At 43.3% G+C, this 13,036-nt stretch overlaps 1 long non-coding RNA gene across 1 annotated transcript; it reads right to left on the reverse strand.

The window, feature by feature from the left end:
- Positions 1-1,612: 1,612 nt before the first annotated feature.
- LOC115188814 (uncharacterized) lies at positions 1,613-10,892 on the reverse strand. Its single transcript, XR_003876609.1, has 3 exons — positions 10,814-10,892; positions 2,097-2,248; positions 1,613-1,692 (listed from the first exon to the last, which is right to left on the reverse strand). It is a non-coding gene; the product is annotated as an uncharacterized LOC115188814 (long non-coding RNA).
- Positions 10,893-13,036: the final 2,144 nt, after the last annotated feature.

A 13,036-nucleotide genomic window follows, 5' to 3' on the forward strand; every position in this document is an offset into this window, starting at 1 on the left:
GCTTGGAATGTCTACTGGAAACCCCCTTTCAGGGGAGAGGGTAGGAGGGGTAGAGAAAGAGAGTGAGAGGGAGAGAAATACGGAGAAAGAGTGCCACCTCAAAACCATCACTAAGCTAAGGACCCTGGGACTCCCCTAAACACCTGCCTCTGCAAATGGATCCTGGTCTTCCTGACGGGCCGTCCCCAGTTGGTCAGGGTAGGCAGCAACACATCTGCCACGTAATCCCTGTTCACCCACGACTGCATGGACAAGCACGACTCCCAACACCATCATTACGTTTGCTGATGACACAACAGTGGTAGGCCTGATCACCAACAACGATGATGACAGCCTATAGGGACGAGGTCAGAGACCTGTCAGTGTGGGTGCCAGGACAACAACCTCTCCCTCAATGTGAGCAAGACAAAGGAGCTGATTGTGGACAACAGGAAAAGGCGTGGCCAAAACAGGCCCCCCTTCACATTGACGGGGTTGTAGTGGAGCGGGTGTTGAGAGTTTCAAGTTCCTTGTTGTCCACATCACCAACAAACTATCATGGTCCAAACACAGCAAGAATGCCGTGAGGAGAGCATGACAATGCCTTTACCCCCCTCAAGAGACTGAAAAGATTGGCAGGGTAACCAGGACCCTCAACAAAGTTCTATAACTGCACCATCGAGAGCATCCTGACCGGTTATATCAATGCTGTATGGCAACTGCTTAGCATCTGACGGTTAAGGCGCTAATGAGTGTGGTTGGTGGTTCGTACAGCCCAGTACATCACTGGGCCAAGCTTCATGCCCTCCGGGGTGCACACCGCAACAAGCCCCGTACCCAGCCTGCTGTAACAGCTGGAGAGATGAGAACATGGGGCGGCTAACAGCAAAGACAACCCAACACAGGGAGGTTTGTATGGGGAGAAGTGGGTGTGTGTGTGTTGTGTTCAGTTATGTAATCTGTGGGGATGGGTTTGGGAGGTGTTTCATGACAGCGTTTCCAGCCGTGGTGTGTGTTTGTGTGTGTGTGTGTGAGTGAATGGGGATGCCGCTGCATCAAGTCATCAATAATCACCCAAGGTAAGTGGAACAGAGCAACACAGGCAAGGTCAGGACAGACGAAGCCCTGCGGTTGGTGGCAAATCCCCTCCTCTCTCAGTCTCTTCTTTCGCTCTCTCTTTTCTCTTTCCCTTAGACAGTCTTAGCTTATCCTGAGTGGTGCGGATGATGGATTGGATGGGCGGCATTTAAGAGACAACCTGCAGTAGCTGAGTTAGGGGAGAGAGGTGGAAGTGAGGGAGAGAGGGATGGAGGGAAGTAGGGATCTGCGTTCTGGCAAAGGTCCTTCCCATGCTGACAGCCAAGCTGCTAGTCTGTTGATGTGGCAGACCATAGAGAACCAGTCACTAGTCTGGTTGAAGAGGCAGACCAGAGAGAACCAGTCACTATTCCATCTAGGAACCCTCTATTCTCCCAGGAGGATTCTGGGTCGTTATTGAGGCAACAGCCAATAGGAGGGTCAACCATAGAATGTCAAGTTCTCAGCTAGCAGTCAGATAAACCATAGAATGTCCAGTTCAGGCCTAACAGCCAACCGGTTCACTCTGTCGGTCTCTCAGTCTCTCTGTATTTCCTTTTTCTTTCATTTCATTGTGTTTTTCTCCATGACTCACTCCTCTCCTTCCTCCACATAGGTAGATGGAAACCAGCCCACCTGCGGAAAAAAATAAGAAAGGCAATGAGAAATGAAAGGGGGAGTAGTGTGTATGGGGGTAATGGGTGTGTGGGTTGTGTGGACTGTTGTTACAGATGCTTGCATCAGGTGAGCATTCATCCACCTGACTGTTAGCATGTTAACCAGATAACCTGTACTAGCCCCCTGTAAAGAGAATCAGGCGTTACTAGATAACACCACCCCATCTATCCCCCTGTAAAGAGAATCAGGCGTTACTAGATAACACCACCCCATCTATCCCACTGTAAAGAGAATCAGGTGTTACTGTACGTTTTGTGTGTTGTTTTGTATGTGAGTCTCTCTCCCTGACTCAACAGGAATATAACAGACAGGTGATTGACTGAAGAAACTGATTGGCGTCTGGGGGGCGGGGGGGCACTCACCCTGCCGCTGACCTCTCCCCTCCACCAGCCATTGGCTCCTGACTTGGTGTAGATCTTCACTACGTCTCCCTCCTGTAGAGACAGCTCTCTGGTGTCCCTGGAGCTGAAGTCATAGCGGGCTATCGCCACACCCATCACCTTAGGGGTGAACACTGTGGAGAGAGGGGGGCAAAAAGAGAGAGAGAATTGGAAAGGGCACTAGAAGTCTGCATCACCCGGACTCACCCAACTAGAATCTGAAGTCAAATGTCTACTGTTTGCTGATGATCTGGTGCTTCTGTCACCAACCAAGGAGGGCCTGCAGCAGCACCTTGATCTTCTGCACAGATTCTGTCAGACCTGGGCCCTGACAGTAAGTCTCAGTAAAACAAAAATAACAGTGTTCCAAAAAAGGTCCAGGTGCCAGGACCACGAATACAAATTCCATCTAGACACCGTTGTCCTAAAGCACACAAAAAACGATACATACCTTGGCCTAAACATCAGCACCACAGGTAACTTCCACAAAGTTGTGAACGATCTGAGAGACAAGGCAAGAAGGGCCTTCTATGCCTTCAAAGGAACATAAAATTCGACATACCAATTGGGATCTGGCTAAAAATACTTGAATCAGTTATAGAACCCATTGCCCTTATGGTTGTGAGGTCTGGGGTCCGCTCACCAACCAAGTATTTGCAAAATGTGACAAACACCAAATTGAGACTGTATGCAAATAATGACTGTATGCAAATAAGAGACCAAATAATGCATGCAGAGCAGAATTAGGCCGATACCCGCTAATTATCAAAATCCAGAAAAGAGCCGTTCAATTCTACAACCACCTAAAAGGAAGCGATTCCCAAACCTTCCATAACAAAGCCATCACCTACAGAGAGATGAACCTGGAGAAGAGTCCCCTAAGCAAGCTGGTCCTGGGGCTCTGTTCACAAACACAAACAGACCCCACAGAGCCTCAGGACAGCAACGCAATTAGACCCAACCAAATCATGAGAAAACAAAAAGATCATTACTTGACACATTGGAAAGAATTAACAAAAAAACAGAGCAAACTAGATTGCTATTTGTCCCTAAACAGAGAGTATACAGTGGCAGAATACCTGACCACTGTGACTGACCCAAACTTAAGGAAAGCTTTGACTATGTACAGACTCAGTGAGCATAGCTTTGCTATTGAGAAAGGCCACCATAGGCAGACCTGGCGCTCAAGAGAAGACCGGCTATGTGCTCACTCCCCACAAAATGAGGTGGAAACTGAGCTGAACCTTCTAACCTCCTGCCAAATGTATGACCATATTAGAGAGACATATTTCCCCTCAGATTATACAGACCCATACACCTCCCATATCTACTGGGTGAAATACCACAGTGTGCCATCACAGCAGCAAGATTTGTGACCTGTTGCCTCAAGAAAAGGGCAACCAGTGAAGAACAAACACCATTGTAAATACAACCAACATTTAATGTTTATTTATTTTCCCTTTTGTCCATAACATGACATTTGAAATGTCTTTATTCACCCTTCTCTCTCTCCCTTTCTTTCTCTCTCTCTCTCCCTTCTCTTTCTCTCTCCACCCATCTTTCTCTCTCCCCTTCCTCTCCGTCTCTCCACCCATCTTTCTCTCTCCCCTTTCTGTCTCTCTCTCTGTCTATTTCTCTCTCTCTACCCCTGTCTCGCTCTCCCTCTCTCTCGCTCTGTCTATTTCTCTCTCTCTACTCCTCTCTCGCTCTCCCTCTCTTTCTCGCTCTCTATTTCTCTCTCTGTCTGTCTCCCTTTCTCTCACACACATGGATGTTATCCTCTCTTTCACCCCAGACAGACACAGTCTAGAGAGAGATGTGGAGGCGTGCATAATCGCATCACTCTCTTCTCTCTCTCATCCAAGCCCCATTTAAAGGAATGATTTGTTCAAAGCCGGGGCACATGCCGTCCAAATGAAGTGTCTGTTTTGATTGTGGGCTTGATTGTGTCAACAGCGTAATCCACACTCATACGGGTGGCTGGGTTAATTATAAACCAGAGCGTTTGAAGGGAGGAACACTAAAAGGTTCCTCCAATCTGTCTCTACTTGGATGCTACGTTATCTTTAACAGACCATAGACTGTTATCTTTAACAGACCATAGACTGTATCTTATTGGATGATCAATTATCTTCTACAGACCACAGACTATGCTATCTTTAACAGACCACAGACTATGTTATCTTTAACAGACCAAAGACTATGTTATCTTTAACAGACCAAAGACTATGTTATCTTTAACAGACCAAAGACTATGTTATCTTCAACAGACCACAGACTAGGTTATCTTTAACAGACCAAAGACTAGGTTATCTTTAACAGACCACAGACTAGGTTATCTTTAACAGACCAAAGACTAGGTTATCTTTAACAGACCAAAGACTAGGTTATCTTTAACAGACCAAAGACTAGGTTATCTTTAACAGACCAAAGACTAGGTTATCTTTAACAGACCAAAGACTATGTTATCTTTAACAGACCAAAGACTATGTTATCTTTAACAGACCACAGACTATGTTATCTTTAACAGACCACAGACTATGTTATCTTTAACAGACCAAAGACCTATGTTATCTTTAACAGACAATAGAATCTTTAACAGACCAAAGACTGTTATCTTTAACAGACCAAAGACTATGTTATCTTTAACAGACCACAGACTATGTTATCTTTAACAGACCAAAGACTATGTTATCTTTAACAGACCATAGACTATGTGTATCTTTAACAGACCAAAGACTATGTTATCTTTAACAGACCAAAGACTATGTTATCTTAAACAGACCACAGACTATGTTTATCTTTAACAGACCACAGACTATGTTATCTTTAACAGAACCACAGACTATGTTATCTTTAACAGACCAAAGACTATGTTATCTTTAACAGACCATAGAATCTTTAACAGACCAAAGACTGTTATCTTTAACAGACCAAAGACTATGTTATCTTTAACAGACCATAGACTATGTTATCTTTAAAGACCATAGAATCTTTAAACAGACCATAGACTATGTTATCTTTAACAGACCAAAGACTATGTTATGTTTAACAGACCAAAGACTATGTTATCTTTAACAGACCAAAGACTATGTTATCTTTAACAGACCAAGACTATGTTATCTTTAACAGACCAAAGACTATGTTATCTTTAACAGACCAAAGACTATGTATCTTTAACAGACCATAGAATCTTTAACAGACCATAGACTATGTTATCTTTAACAGACCACAGACTAGGTTATCTTTAACAGACCAAAGACTATGTTATCTTTAACAGACCATGTTATCTTTAACAGACCACAGACTATGTTATCTTTAACAGACCAAAGACTATGTTATCTTTAACAGACCATAGAATCTTTAACAGACCAAAGACTGTTATCTTTAACAGACCAAAGACTATGTTATCTTTAACAGACCATAGACTATGTTATCTTTAACAGACCATAGAATCTTTAACAGACCATAGACTATGTTATCTTTAACAGACCATAGAATCTTTAACAGACCATAGACTATGTTATCTTTAACAGACCACAGACTAGGTTATCTTTAACAGACCAAAGACTATGTTATCTTTAACAGACCAAAGACTATGTTATCTTTAACAGACCATGTTATCTTTAACAGACCACAGACTATGTTATCTTTAACAGACCAAAGACTATGTTATCTTTAACAGACCATAGAATCTTTAACAGACCAAAGACTGTTATCTTTAACAGACCAAAGACTATGTTATCTTTAACAGACCATAGACTATGTTATCTTTAACAGACCATAGAATCTTTAACAGACCATAGACTATGTTATCTTTAACAGACCAAAGACTATGTTATCTTTACAGACCAAAGACTATGTTATCTTTAACAGACCAAAGACTATGTTATCTTCACAGACCAAGACTATGTATCTTCAACAGACCACAGACTAGGTTATCTTTAACAGACCAAAGACTAGGTTATCTTTAACAGACCACAGACCAGGTTATCTTTAACAGACCAAGACTAGGTTATCTTTAACAGACCAAAGACTAGGTTATCTTTAACAGACCAAAGACTAGGGTTATCTTTAACGACCAAAGACTAGGTTATCTTAACAGACCAAAGACTATGTTATCTTTAACAGACCAAAGACTATGTTATCTTTAACAGACCACAGACTATGTTATCTTTAACAGACCAAAGACTATGTTATCTTTAACAGACCAAGACTATGTTATCTTTAACAGACAATAGAATCTTTAACAGACCAAGACTGTTATCTTTAACAGACCAAAGACTATGTTATCTTTAACAGACCATAGACTATGTTATCTTTAACAGACCATAGAATCTTTAACAGACCATAGACTATGTTATCTTTAACAGACCAAAGACTATGTTATGTTTAACAGACCAAAGACTATGTTATCTTTAACAGACCAAAGACTATGTTATCTTTAACAGACCACAGACTATGTTATCTTTAACAGACCAAAGACTATGTTATCTTTAACAGACCATAGAATCTTTAACAGACCAAAGACTGTTATCTTTAACAGACCATAGAATCTTTAACAGACCAAAGACTGTTATCTTTAACAGACCAAAGACTATGTTATCTTTAACAGACCATAGACTATGTTATCTTTAACAGACCATAGAATCTTTAACAGACCATAGACTATGTTATCTTTAACAGACCAAAGACTATGTTATGTTTAACAGACCAAAGACTATGTTATCTTTAACAGACCAAAGACTATGTTATCTTAACAGACCAAAGACTATGTTATCTTTAACAGACCAAAGACTATGTTATCTTTAACAGACCAAAGACTATGTTATCTTTAACAGACCTAGAATCTTTAACAGACCATAGACTATGTTATCTTTAACAGACCACAGACGATGTTATCTTTAACAGACCAAAGACTATGTTATCTTTAACAGACCATAGAATCTTTAACAGACCATAGACTATGTTATCTTTAACAGACCACAGACGATGTTATCTTTAACAGACCAAAGACTATGTTATCTTTAACAGACCAAAGACTATGTTATCTTTAACAGACCATAGACTATGTTATCTTTAACAGACCAAAGACTATGTTATCTTTACAGACCAAAGACTACTTTATCTTTAACAGATTATAGACTATAAAAAAAATCCGCCCCTCCAGAAACCTCTTCCTTCAAGCCAAGGATCCAGATCCCGTTCTGCGTGTGTGTTAATTTAAGCACACCATTCTTTATTCTAACAGAGATGCTGCTCACTCTCGCCCTCCCTTCATGTTTCGATCTTTACTCCTCTCTTCTGAACCCCTTATGATGTCTCTGCCTCATATTTCTGAACAGCTGGAAAAAAACACCTGCAGCCTGAAGTCTGGACACACCGACTCATTCAAGGGTTTTTTCTTTATTTGTACTATTTTCTACATTGTAGAATAATAGTGAAGACATCAAAACTATGAAATAACACATGGAATCATGTAGTAACCAAAAAAGTTTTAAATCTAAATATATTTTAGATTCTTCAAAGTAGCCACCTTTTGCCTTGATGACATCTTTGCACACTCTTGGCATTCTCTCAACTAGTTTCATGAGGTAGTCAACTGGAATGCATTTCAATTAACAGGTGTGGCCTCATTAAAAGTTTATTTGTGGAATTTCCACAAGTGAAGGGAAGAGGTGAGAGGAGGAGAGCGCATAGATGCGAGAAGGAATACAACGTGGCTGCTATGAAAGTGATCTGTGTTTACGTGTGATCAGGGGTGTATTCATTCCGCCGATTCTGTTGTAAAACTTTTCTTAAACATAAGCAAACGGAACTAAACAGGGATAAACATACCTGGATTTGTCCAATAGAAACTCTAATTTGCAACAGTTAGACTAATGATTACACCCTAGCTCAGCTAGATGCATGCAAGAGTTTGCAAGGCGGTTTTGAATGTGTCACTGTCTGTCACCTCAAATTTTACTCTCAACATGTGTGCATCTACGCTGTAAACTTTCATTCATACGCTAGGTTTGTAGTAACCTCATGATGGGTATAGGGATATTGTAGTATCATGTAGTAGTTCTTAACCTATCAATGTTACATTGAACTGGGTGAATGGAATATGAATGACTGTCATCCAATATGCTGTATAGAAATAAGGACATGTCCCTCATCTAAAAGGCACCGAACCGCCACTGATGTAGACTATATATCCAAAAGTATATGGACACCCCTTCAAATTAGTGGATTCGGGCCTATTTCAGCCACACCCGTTGCTGACAGGTGTATAAAATCGAGCACACAGCCATGCAATCTCCAAACAAACATTGGCAGTAGAATGGCTTTACTGAAGAACTCAGTGACTTTCAATGTGGCACTGTCATAGGATGCCACCTTTCCAACACGTTCAGTTTCGTCAATTCTTCTGCCCTGCTAGACCTGCCCCAGTCAACTGTAAGTGATGTTACTTGTGAAGTGGAAATGTCCTAGGAGCAACAATGGCTAAGCCGCGAAGTCATAGGCCACATCCAAGATCACAGAACGGGACCGCCGAGTGCTGAAGCGTGTAACATAGTTAAAATTAATCTCTCCTCGGTTGCAACACTTATTACCAAGTCCCAAACTGCCTCTGGAAGCAACGTCAGCACAATAACTGTTCGTCGGAGCTTCATGAAATGGGTTACTGGCTGAGCCAGCCTCACACAAACCTAACATCACCATGTACAATGCCAAGCATCGGCGGGTGTGGTGTAAAAGCCTCGCCACCATTGGATTCCTGGAGAAGCATTCTCTGGAGTGATTAATTACTTTTCATTATCTGGCAGTCTGAGGGATAAATCTGGGTTTGGTAGATGCCAGGGAGAACGCTAACCGCCCGAAAGCATAGTGCCAACTGTAAAGTTTGGTGGAGGAGGAATAATGGTTCCAGTGAAGGGAAATCTTAACGCTACGCATACAATGACAATTGTTGATAATTCTGTGCTTCCAACTTTGTGGCAACAGTTTGAGGCAGGTCCTTTCCTTTTTCAACATGTACAAAGTTAGGTCCATACAGAAAGGGTTTGTTGAGATCGGTGCGGTAGAACTTGACTGGCCTGCACAGAACCCTGGACTCAACCCCACTGAACAACTTTGGGATGAATCGGAACGCCGACTGGAAGCCAAGCTTAATCACCCAACATCAGTGCCCGACATCACTAATGCTGAATGGAAGCAAGTCCCTGCAGCAATGTTCCAACATCTAGTGGAAGCCTTTCCAGAAGAATGGAGGCTGTTATAGCAGCAAAGGGGGGACCAACCCCCATATTGATGCCCATGATTTTGGGATGAGAAGTTCGATGAGCAGGTTTCCACATACTTTTGGTGATGTAGTGTATTTGTGTAAAACGTAAATAGCTGCATGCAGCATACTCCCTCCTAAAAAAATAGCGTTAAATTGTGCTTATGATTACTAAGACAGGGAATGCAGTAGTTAGAACAGTTTTGTGTAAGTTTGTAGGCTACACAGACTATAACGCGACCCAAAGGTTGCGTGTTCGAATCTCATCATAAACAACTTTACAGTTTGAGCTAAATAGCAACATTTTAACTACTTACTAATGTTTTGCTACTTTGCAACTACAGTAATTAGCATGTGAGCTAACCCTTTCCCCTAACCCTAACCTTAACCCTTTAACCTAACTCCTTATCTTAACCCTAACCTTAACCCTAATCCCTAGCTAAAGTTAGCCAGCGAGCTAACATTAGAATTAGCCACCTAGCCAACGTAGCCACAACAAATTGGAATTCATAACATCATATGTTTTCAAATTCGTAAACATATTGTTATTTTGCAAATTCATAACATACTGTATGATACAAATTGTAATTTGTAACATATCATACGAAATGGATGATGGACATCCACAAATGAATACATACCATACGAAATGTAACATAGCATACTAATTGGAGCGTCTCGGATCTACGTAGAAAATATAACGAAATGCTCTGAGACAAAGTTGGCATGTGTGAGAGAGCGTGCCAGACAACCTCTGTCTGCCGCTGATGTGAAATACCTTGCTGAAATACCTGTCTGTCTGTCTGTCTATGAGCTGCAGTCATGCACACAGTAAGATAACAATGGGAAAAGACAGATATGGAACTGGAGCTGGTTAGCTCTGCAGGGTACATGGCAGGTTTGGACTGTAATACTACTGCAGCTGTGGAAAAATGCTTCACTGGCCTGACAGCTTAAATAGGGCATTTTGATTGGTCTGCAGAGGTGTCATTCAGGGTCACTGGGGTGTGATATGATGACCCAGTCACGGTCAGTCTATTGGCTCGCCTCATTGTCTTGTCACATGTCAACATCTTGATGCTAACACACACATATGAATAAACACTATGATTGCAACACACACATACAGAGTGTAACAAATAGCACGCAGGCATGTACACAACACACATATACCCACAGAGATGCATATACCCACATAGAACCCCTGACCCCCCTGCACACACACACACACACACAACACACACCACACACACACACACACAACACACACACACAAACATTTCCAGCAAGATGGAGGGAGCGAGGTGAGATGGAAGGCTGGGAGAGACGATGGAGGCAGTGATAACTGATCTGGGACTAGACTAGACTCACTACGCATGCTAAGTATTCAGAGCCCCACAATGAAAAGAGTAGGAATAAGGAGACGTGGTACCTGACCAGAAAGGAGCGGAGGAGGGAGGAACAAAGCTGTAGCCGGCAGGAGTTACATAAGTCAGCCCACAAAGCAATGGGGCTATGGCAGGGGGAGGAGAGGAGAGGAGAGGAGAGGAGAGGAGAGGAGAGGAAAGGAGAGGGGGGGAGTAGGTAGGGGGAGAGGAGGGGATGTGAAGCAGGTAGGGAAGAGGAGGGAGCAGGTAGGAGGGAGGGGAGGGGGAGGGAGCAGGTTGGGGAGAGGAGGGAGGGAGCAGGTAGGGGAGAGGAAAGGAGGGAGCAGGTAGGGGAGAGGGGGGAGTAGGTAAGGGGAGAGGAGGGGATAGTGAGCAGGTAGGGGAGAGGAGGGGAAGGAGCAGGTAGGGAGAGGAGGTGGAGGGAGGGGAGGGAGCAGGTTGGGAGAGGAGGGGAGGGGAGCAGGTTGGGGAGAGGGAGGGGAGGGAGCAGGTAGGGGAGAGGAGAGGAGGGAGCAGGTAGGGGAGAGGGGGGAGTAGGTAGGGGGAGAGGAGGGGAGAGAGTAGGTAGGGGAGGGAGGGGGAAGGAGCAGGTGGGGAGATGAGGTAGGAGGGAGGGGAGGGAGCAGGTTGGGGAGAGGAGGGGAGGAGCAGGTTGGGGAGAGGAGGGGAGGGAGCTAGGTAGGGGAGAAGAGGTAGGAAGGAGGGGAGGGAGCAGGTAGGGCAGAAGAGGTAGGAAGGAGGGGAGGAGCAGGTATGGGAGAGGGCGAGTAAAGGAGAGGAGAGTAAAGCAGAGGAGGGAGAAGAAGAGGAGAGAGAAAAGCATGTTAAATCCCAACTCTAAATTAACATGCAAAAGCAGCAGCAGGCAGTAGAAGAGGCAGTAGAAGAGGGCAGTAGAAGAGTGCAGTAGAAGAGGCAGTAGAAGAGGCAGTAGAAGAGTGCAGTAGAAGAGGCAGTAGAGAGAGGCCAGTAGAAGAGGCAGAAGAAGAGGCAGTAGAAGAGGCAGTGAAGAGCAGTAGAAGAGGCAGTAGAAGAGCAGTAGAAGAGTGCAGTAGAAGAGGCAGTAGAAGAGGCAGTAGAAGAGGCAGTAGAAGAGGCAGTAGAAGAGCAGTAGAGAGTGCAGATTGATAGATGAACAGAACCTCCGATCAGAAACCCAAACAACCACAACAATCTCACTGAGTTGGTGAAATTGTACATAATGGTCGCTCCTAGAGATGCACTATTAGTCCACTTCCTATTTCTAGTCTATATTTTAAAAACTCAGGGAGAGACTGGAGTGAAATCTTGATTAGAAAAAGTCCATTCCTTTTTAGAATGTAATGATTATTGATTTATTGTTGATTCATTACACTACACTCAATTCTTCAAATGCTGCTTCATATTTTAATGAGCAACTGAATGGACGTAATGGTATTGAAATGGAATTTAACCAACTGTCCTCCACTATGTCCAGACTGCTTTCTTTGTGTATGCTGTGCGTGTTTACCCAAAGCCGATGTCACCGTAAGGACCCTGCTATCGCTTTGGGCCCTCATCCTGGTACCCATATGATGTCCCATCTGACAAGCAGTCACAGAGCTAATGGCTACTGCTATACAGCCCCAGACCATATGTTCACCCTGCTCACAGTCTTCACAGAGCTAATGGCTACTGCTATAAAGCCCAGACCATATGTTCACCTGCTCCCAGTCACGAGCTAATGGCTACTGCTATACGGCTCAACATTAGAGAACGTTTTATTAATGAGCACCATTGACTATCCAGACTAAACACACTGTCTACTGTGTGAGGCCAGAGTTATATGAACACACATACACAACACATAAAACATACATACAACACCAACCAGAGTACCAGACTCCCTGTTCAACTCTTGTAAGCACATCCTCTAGAAATCTCCTACAGTACATCACCCCACGCCAGGCAAGACTAGGCCAAACACTGCATGCTTTTTTACAAGCTTCAAAATTAGAAGAACCTCATAGACAGAATGAACCCTGACTGTGGTGTGTGGTTGCCATGGCACTGTGAGGTAGCCGAGGGCAAAGCGCTCTGTAAAGATATATTTCTTGGGGGGGTTGGCTTTTGGTTTGATCACTATATCCGGTGGTCTTCGACTCTCAAGAGTTGCGAATCATGATGAAACTATTTTGGCTTGAAAGGATAGGTAGCTGGTTGGCTGTTTGGATTCAAATAATCTGTTTGGAACTATTACACCAAGGACTGCATGCTGTGTCCAGAGGAAGGTCAGGGACTGCTCAGGA

Source organism: Salmo trutta, unplaced genomic scaffold (genome assembly GCF_901001165.1).
Source record: "Salmo trutta unplaced genomic scaffold, fSalTru1.1, whole genome shotgun sequence".
Classification (NCBI taxonomy): Eukaryota; Metazoa; Chordata; class Actinopteri; order Salmoniformes; family Salmonidae; genus Salmo; species Salmo trutta.